Consider the following 9,530-nt stretch of genomic DNA (forward strand, 5'->3'; position numbering starts at 1 on the left):
TTTGTCTTGTTTTGTTCTGGGATAGAGATCCTGCGGCGTTTGAAGAAACAGTAGGCACGTGACACTGGCAAGGTACTTCTTTGACTTGCACACTCATGCTGTTAGTGATTGCGCTGAGTAAGCATGTTTGCAGCCACAGAGAACGCTTCGTGTGTCAACCTCTTTTCCGGGGGATAGAGCATAGCGAACTGGAGGTGGACAGGCCTTACAGGCAACATAGTGTCACCGCATTTGGAGTCATAAGTATTAAGGAACAAACGGAACCACGCTAGGTTTGCTGGACAGTGCAGCTCCGAGATTCACGACCGCTCTGACAATGCTTGTATGCCGGGAGAAAGCGCGTTGGAACGCTGTGGCCATGTAACATTTACAGCCCAAGCAAAGATTCCAGGTGGTCTTTCAGCGGCTTAGATTAAGGGATTAGAACAGGGGATGGACTAAGAACCACAAATCCATCCATCTGAAATTTGCAACACTGAGTAGAGTACGGTGTGTTGCATATCTGATCTACTAGTTATATATTTCATAAATGATCCTTTTGTGCAGGATTTTTTTTGTTTTGTTTTAACAGGAATGCTAGACAATCCTGCATCCAGTTCTGATAGAAGATCTATACGCTTAACAAATAACCTCAGGCACTCACATTCAGCCACGTTCATTCAACAAATACCTCTGAGAGCCTGCTCTGTACCTGCCAACCACCAGATAGGGTAATTTGGGGATGGAGAAAGAGACAGGCAAGATACATTGGCTGAGAACACAAGTAGGTCATATCTTCCCTCGATGGGTTTTTAGAAATTTAAAAAAAAAAAAAAATTACGGGCACCTGGGTGACTCAGTCATTAAGCGTCTGCCTTTGGCTCAGGTCACAATCCCTGGGTCCTGGGATTGAGCCCCACATCGGGTTCCCTGCTTGGCAGGAAGCCTGCTTCTCCCTCTCCCACTCCCCCTTCTTGTGTTCCTGCTCTTGTTGTCAAATAAATAAATAAAATATTTTTAAAAATTTAGTAGAGAATATACAAGACATCGAGCAAATAAATATCCAAATGGTAGTTGTCATAATGGTGATGAATGCTATGATCAGGACTCCTGGGGGTGCTATAGGAATACACAGGAGGGCACCCACTGGCTTCACCTGACAGGGAAAGCTTCCTCAAGGATTCTTCTAAATCAAGACTCAAAGAGGAGTATAATTTACCCAACGTGAGGTGAAAAGTCAGGAAGGCAGGCCAGAGAGGCCAGATATTCCTGTAGGGTGCGTTTGAGGAGGAAGGTTGAGTTGGAGACAGTGACCCCTTTACTCTAGAGCTTCTTGTTCTTTTGTCTCACTAATTTTCTATGCCTCTTCTGCTTCATTTTCCTAAGAACCAGCTTCCTCATCTTTACTACTCCCCCAAATTTCCAGTGACATAAGGCCTAAGTTTGTTTTGCTGCTAAACTTGGGGAAAATAGATTCGTAGAGCCACTGCCCACCACTGGTTTGCAGCTTAGTATCTATTTTGTTAGTTCAGAATCTCATGAGAAATTTCAGTCAGCTGAGTTCAGGTTATGGGTGGTTTCCAGTTGCCTCAGGTCCTCCACCCCCAACCAGCCAATGGGTAGGACCAGGGACAAGGGGTATCTTCTAAGGTCCACCCCCTTCCACAGAGCTGGGTAGAGGGTGGCTTAAATAAAGAGGAGAGACTGTGATGGGGTTATCTAGTGTCTTGCCACTCAAAGCGTGGTTCCCAGACCAAGAAATTATCATCACCTGGTAATTCATTGTAGCCGCAGGGTTTCAATCCTCATCCCAGAGTTACTGAATCATAATCCTCATTTTAATAAGATCCCCAGGGGATTCATATGCACTTTGAAATTCGAAAAGTACTTCTTTCTCCCACTTCCATTTTTATAAGTTGTTCGTCAGGCTATTACATGACCCTTCCAATACCATAGCTTTTCATTTCTTCATCTTCGTTGTCCTTAAGCCACTCATTGTAACACAATGTCCTGGATGTCATCAACATGCATGTTTGAAAGAAGCCAGCCCATTTACTAAGACTTATCCTCCAATGCTGCCAATTTATTCATTCTACATCAGTCCCTCAGCCACTTCAGTGTCTCTGATCCTTTGGTCTCTTGAATTTCTCCCATTGGGTCTATTCACGTCCTTCCCATTCAGATTGTGTGTGCTATCAGTAAAATTGCTCTTTTGACAATAGATTCAGTTCCCTTGTTCCGTTTATTTTATCACCTGTGCAGAAATCCCCCGAGATAGTCATCATTCTGCCATCTCAACACTCATGGCCAGGTGTCTAGTGCAGCTGGAGCCAAAAAAAAAAAAAAAAAAAAAATCAAGAATGTCCCTAATTAAAATAATTTTAAATTAAGGACAGCCAACCTCAACTGCACCCTTAAAACCACCTGGAATTCCTGTGTTACCTAGGCAACCCTCTCTTGTGTCTTGTGTCCCGTACCATTGGCAGATAACTCAGCCACCCACTTCGCAAGGAAGACCCCAAAGCCATCCCTGGAGATCCCCTCCATTTCCCAGGAAAACAAGACATGTACTGTATCCACCCTCTTCATTTCTTTTTCCCTCCAATTAGAATTAAAGAGACCCCGTCCATCTCTTGTGTTCTACTTCCCATGCATCCCACCATCATGGGGTCTCTCTATTATGATTATGTTTCTTCTATGAAAAGCATTTAAGCACACCCAGCTTCAACCATGTTGAAAAAAACAATCAGAGAACTTGCATTATGCCGTGTCTACCTCTGGCTACCATGCTCACTTCATACTCTAAATGCAACTCTTGGGGTCACCTATAGTGCCATATTTTTCTCTCCGTCCCCTGCCCCACCTTCTTCTTTGAAAGCAGAAACTACCTTCCAATATAAAGGACAAAAACGCTGGATGTTCACTTGCTGACAATCCCTTGTAACTAGGGGAGGGGTATGTGAGTGTTAAGGGCAATGAATCACTAGAGCAAGTCAGCTGGGGGCTTTCAGGAATATTTCTTCCCTAATAAAAGAAGAAGCAGAAGAGGAGACCTATCCCTTAGATGTTGTCATGTGAGGACGTCATATTTGAAGATGCTTCTACCACCTCATGACCACAAAGGGGGGGTCCAAGATTATCCCAGAGAAGCCAACTAGAATCTGTGAACCACCCTCCCCCTGGCTTCCTGTTACATGGTGTGTGTGTGTGTGTGTGTGTGTTTGGAACAGGACGGCCTCTATTGCCTTATTTGGGCACTTTTATTTGGGTAATCCCATGCTTACAGCGGAAAACACACTGTTACATTTTTAAAGCCAAGATTTGAGTAGAAGTACCCATATAGATTGTATCCACTTCCTTACCTCCCACATTTGCCTCAGTCTCTGGAATCTGCCTTACCCACATGGCTCCCCCGTGTTCTCCCGTGAATGCTCCCTTGAGGACTTGGAGCTGATTCTGTGGGTTTTTCAAGGCCTGCCCCTACATGGCCACTTGGCAGCACTCAGCATTTAAAAATCCTGGAAGTAGACCGCTCTTCGCACGGTTCTTAAATATTACACCCCCTTACCCCGCCCCAGGGCTCTGTTCTTATCCTTTTTCTCTGTCCCTGTTGCAAGAGCTAGCTCGCCTACAACCACGGCTTCACTTCTAACTTAGACAAATAGACTACCGCAATGTGGCAGGAGACATTTAACTTATGAAACCATTTTTGAAGTTAAATAACTCATTTATTTCACTTATCATTTGTGTTTCTCCTCTTCTGTTGTCTCTACAGTGAAGTTGTCAGAGAGTAGCTGGAATTAAAACACTTGGAGTTTTGGAGTTCCCTGATGCCTGGGCCCACACCCCAGGCCAGTTACATCCAGATCTCTAAGATGAGGTAGCAATAGTTTAGAAGCTCCCCAGATACGTTCTGCTGGACTGCCAGAGAACCACAGGTTTAAGGGCAGAGCATTGGACTAGGTAACTGGATCGGGAGGTCTACTGGGTAGCCTCACCCTAGTATCTGGAAGGCTAGACCTTCAGGAGTCCACACACCCTGATTTGAATCCCAAGTTACCCCCTCACTAGGTGCATGAATTTCAGAAAGTTACTGAAGCCCTCTGAGTTTCAGTTTTTACTTTTGTAAATAAGATGAAATGAGCAAAACAATACTTGCCCTGTAGAGTTTTGTGGGAATGAAATAACATATTTTAAACACTGGACACATAGGCAACACTCTGTAAATTATGCATATGATGCATCTACTAAAATAAACATAATTAAGACTATAGCAAAATTTTAAAAACACACATGATTTAATGTTAAAGGGAAAAAATTAAATATAAAGTAGAATCTGTATAGTATATTTGTTTAACTTATCTACACATGTGAACCAAGACTGGGAGGAAACATAAAAAATGGAAAAACATGAAAAATAATGAAAACCTGGCTGGCTCTGTCAATGGAGCACATAACTCTTGATCTCAGGGTCTTTAGTTCAAGCTTCATGTTAGGGATAGAGATTACTTAAAAAAATGAATAAAATGTTTAAAAAAGAAAAATATAAAAGCGGAATTGTTATTTTTAAAACTTTCTCTCTTTTCTGTGATGGTTTTTCAGCTCTATGCCTTTGCCAGAAGATGGGAAAACTGGCAATAATGCATTTGTGTTCTGTATTGTTTTCCTTTCTTTTTTTTTTTTTTCTCTTTGTATTGTTCACTGGCATCACATGATCTTTCAATAGCCTAGGGCAACAGTTTTCAGAAACCAACACTAGAGGTCAGGAGAGGGTGAGGAGAGAAGCAGTGCTCACAGTCCAAGGGTAAGAACAGACTTGAAGGAAAATTCGTTTTCCAACACCTGTTCAATGAGGGGGCTTGCAAAGGGAGTAAAGCAGTTAAACACATTCAACCTTTGCCGGGGAATAGAATAATATTAATAACTTCACTTGGGTTGGATCACAGAGCAGAATTTTGAAGACGTGTGCTTCTCGTTGATCCCAGAGCTCAAAAATGAGGTGAGCACGCCAGGTTTATTGTACCTGAGTCTTACTGAACCGGGATGTCTCTTTTTAAAAATATTTTATTTATTTATTTGAGAGACACAACCGAGAGAGAGGATAGGCAGGGGAGAAGCAGAGGGAGAGAGACAAGCAGGCTCTGTTCTGAGTGTGGAGCCCTCCTCGGAGCTCAATCCCACAACCCCAAGACCATGACCTGAGCTGAAATAAAGAGCCGGATGCTTAACCAACTGGGCCACCCAGACACCTCTAATTGGAACAGGTCTCTTAAATCATAGGGGTGAGGAGAAGCACACATCTTCAGAATTCTGCCCTGAGTGCTTCCCTCACAGCCTCACTCCATGGACACAAGAAGAAAAGGAAGTGGGAAGAAAGAAGTCAGCAAACTCAACACCCAAAGAATAAATAATCCAATCAGGAAATGGGCAGAAATGCTGTGGTACCAACGAAAAGCAACCAGAAGCAAGAGTAAGAGAGCACATGTCTTCTAACATCCAGGGGTCAGATGGCAGGAATTGCTGGGGGCCTTTACAGGTGCACATAGTTTGAACAGTCATGTGATAGGAAGATTGATTCACAAATATAATGAATTTAGGCATTGCAACAGAGTGTACCTATTTCACACAGGCCTGCAAGAGAAGATAAGCTCTGCGGTCTTGCTGACAAATTTTTTTGAATCCAAGTATGTGATTTCTACACGTGCTGTGCAAACCAGGCAGGTGTTGTAAAAGATCCAGCTTACTCATTGGGAATGTGGTCTGGTCAGTTTTGGAAAGTCAACTTGAGCACCAGTTTCCTTCTGTAAATGGAAAGGTTGTATTCTACCCGGCCAAATCTAAAATGCTAATAAACTCTGAGACTAGTTAGAGGAGCTCTTTTTAAATCTCTCTAAGTTTTGTGGGTTTTTTTTTTAAGATTATTTATTTATTTGTTTATTTGACAGACAGAGATCACAAGTAGGCAGAGAGGCAGGCAGAGAGAGAGAGAGAGAGGAGGAAGCAGGCTCCCTGCTGAGCAGAGAGCCCTACATGGGGCTCGATCCCAGGACCCTGAGATCATAACCTGAGCTGAAGGCAGAGGCTAACCCACTGAACCACCCAGGCACTCCTAAATCTTTTTATTTTAAATTAATTTTTTAAAATTTTTTATAAACATATAATGTATTTTTATACCCAGGGGTACAGGTCTGTGAATTGCCAGGTTTTCACACTTCACAGCACTCACCATAGCGCATACCCTCCCTAATGTCCATAACCCAACCACCCTTTCCCAAGCCCCCTCCCCCCAGCAACCCTCAGTTTATTTTGTGAGATTGTCTCTTATGGTTTGTCTCCCTCCCAATCCCATCTTGTTTCATTTATTCATCTCCTACCCCCAAACCACCCACGTTGCATCTCCACTTCCTCATGTCAAGGAGATCATATTATGGTTGACTTTCTCCAGCTGACTTATTTCGCTAAGCATAATACCCTCTAGTTTCATCCACATCATCCCAAATGGCAAGATTTCATTTCTTTTGATGGCTGCATAGTATTCCATTGTGTATATACTCCACATTTTCTTTACCTGTTCATTTGTTGATAGACATCTAGGTTCTTTCCATAGTTTGGCTATTGTAGACATTGCTGCTATAAACATTCCGATGCATGTGCCCCTTTGGATCACTATGTTTGCATCTTTAGGGTAAATACCCACTAGTGCAATTGCTGGGTCATAGGGTAGCTCTATTTTCAACATTTTGAGGAACCTCCATGCTGTTTTCCAGAGTGGTTGCACCAGCTTGCATTTCCACCAACAGTATAGGAGGGTTTCCCTTTCTCCGCATACTTGCCAGCATCTGTCATTTCCTGACTTGTTAATTTTAGCCATTCTGACTGGTGGGAGGTGGCATCTCATTGTGGTTTTGATCTGTATTTTCCTGATGCCAAGTGATGTGGAGCACTTTTTCATGTCTGTTGGCCATCTGGATGTCTTCTTTGCAGAAATGTCTGCCCATTTCCTGATTGGATTATTTATTCTTTGGGTGTTGAGTTTGCTAGGTTCTTTATAGATTTTGGACACTAGCCCTTTATCTGATATGTCATTTGCAAATATCTTCTCCCTTTCTGTCAGTTGTCTTTTGGTTTTGTTAACTGTTACCTTTGTTGTGCAAAAGCTTTTGATCTTGATGAAATCCCAATAGTTCATTTTTGCCCTTGCTTCCCTTGCCTTGGCAATGTTCCTAGGAAGAATCTGCTGTGGCTGAGGTCGAAGAGGTTGCTGCCTGTGTTCTCCTCAAGGATTTTGATGGATTCCTTTCTCGCATTGAGGTCCTTCATCCGTTTTGAGTCTATTTTCGTGTATGGTGTAAGGAAATGCTCCAATTTCATTTTTCTGCATGTGGCTTTCCAATTTTCCCAACACCATTTGTTGAAGAGGCTGTCTTTTTTCCATTGGACATTCTTTCCTGCTTTGTCTAAGATTAGTTGACCATAGAGTTGAGGGTCTATTTCTGGACTCTCTATTCTGTTCCATTGATCTATGTGTCTGTTTTTGTGACAGTACCATGCTGTCTTGATGATGACAGCTTTGTAATAGAGCTTGAAGTCCGGAATTGTGATGTCACCAACTTTGGTTTTCTTTTTCAATATTCCTTCGGCTATTCGAGGTCTTTTCTGGTTCCGTATAAATTTTAGGATTATTTGTTCCATTTCTTTGAAAAAAATGGATGCGATTTTGATAGGGATTGCATTAAATGTGTAGATTGCTTTAGGTAGCATAGACATTTTCGCAATATTTATTCTTCCAATCCAGGAGCATGGAACATTTTTCCATTTCTTTGTGTCTTCCTCAATTTCTTTCATGAGTACTTTCTAGTTTTCTGAGTATAGATTCTTTGCCTCTTTGGTTAGGTTTATTCCTATGTATCTTATGGCTTGGAGTGCAATTATAAATGGGATTGACTCCTTAATTTCTCTTTCTTCTGTCTTGTTGTTGGTGTAAAGACATGCAACTGATTTCTGTGCATTGATTTTATATCCTGACACTTTACTGAATTCCTGTATAAGTTCTAGCAGTTTTGGAGTGGAGTCTTTTGGGTTTTCCACATATAGTATCATATCATCTGCGAAGAGTGATAGTTTGACTTCTTCTTTGCCAATTTGGATGCCTTTAATTTCTTTTTGTTGTCTGATTGCTGAGGCTAGGACTTCTAGTACTATGCTGAATAGCAGTGGTGATAATGGACATCCCTGCCGTGTTCCTGGCCTTAGCAGAAAAGCTTTCAGTTTTTCTCCATTGAGAATGATATTTGCGGTAGGTTTTTCATAGATGGCTTTGATAATATTGAGGTATGTGCCCTCTATCCCTACACTTTGAAGAGTTTTGAGCAGGAAGAGATGCTATACTTTGTCAAATGCTTTTTCAGCATCTATTGAGAGTATCATATGGTTCTTGTTTTTTCTTTTATTAATGTATTTTATCACATTGACTGATTTGCGGATGTTGAACCAAACTTGCAGCCCTGGAATAAATCCTACTTGGTCGTGGTGAATAATCCTTTTAATGTACTGTTGGATCCTATTGGCTAGTATTTTGGTGAGAATTTTTGCATCTGCGTTCATCAAGGATATGGGTCTGTAATTCTCTTTTTTGATGGGATCCTTGTCTGGTTTGGGGATCAAGGCGATACTGTCCTCATAAAATGAGTTTGGAAGTTTTTCTTCCATTTCTATTTTTTGGAGCAGTTTCAGGAGAATAGGAATTAATTCTTTTTTAAATGTTTGGTAGAATTTTCCTGGGAAGCCGTCTGGCCCTGGGCTTTTGTTTGTTTGGAGATTTTTGATGACTGTTTCTATCTCCTTACTGGTTATAGATCTGTTCAGGATTTCTATTTCTTCCTGGTTCAGTTGTGGTAGTTTATATGTCTCTAAGAATGCATCCATTTCTACCAGATTGTCAAATTTGTTGGCATAGAGTTGCACACAGTAAGTTCTTATAATTGTTTGTATTTCTTTGGTGTTGGTTGTGATCTCTCCTCTTTCATTCATGATTTTATTTATTTGGGTCCTTTCTCTTTTCTTTTTGATAAGTCTGGCCAGGGGTTTATCAATCTTATTAATTCTTTCAAAGAACCAGCTCCTAGTTTCATTGATTTGTTCTATTGGTTTTTTTGGTTTCTATTTCATTGATTTCTGCTCTGATCTTTGTGATTTCTCTTCTCCTGCTGGGTTTAGGGTTTCTTTCTTGTTCTTTATCCAGCTCCTGTAGGTATAGGGTTAGGTTGTGTATTTGAGACCTTTCTCATTTCTTGAGAAAGCCTTGTATCGCTATATATTTTCCTCTCAGGGCTGCCTTTACTGTGTCCCACAGATTTTGAACCATTGTGTTTTCATTACCATTTGTTTCCATGAATTTTTTCAATTCTTCTTTAATTTCCTGGTTGACCCATTCATTCTTTATAAGGATGCTCTTTAGTCTCCATGTATTTGGGTTCTTTCCAAATTTCCTCCTGTGATTGAGTTCTAGCTTCAGAGCATTGTGGTCTGAAAACATGCAGGGAATGATCCCA

This window comes from Mustela putorius, unplaced genomic scaffold (genome assembly GCF_011764305.1).
Source record: "Mustela putorius furo isolate JIRA1106 unplaced genomic scaffold, ASM1176430v1.1 tig00003845_pilon_pilon_pilon, whole genome shotgun sequence".
In the NCBI taxonomy this organism is placed as follows: Eukaryota; Metazoa; Chordata; class Mammalia; order Carnivora; family Mustelidae; genus Mustela; species Mustela putorius.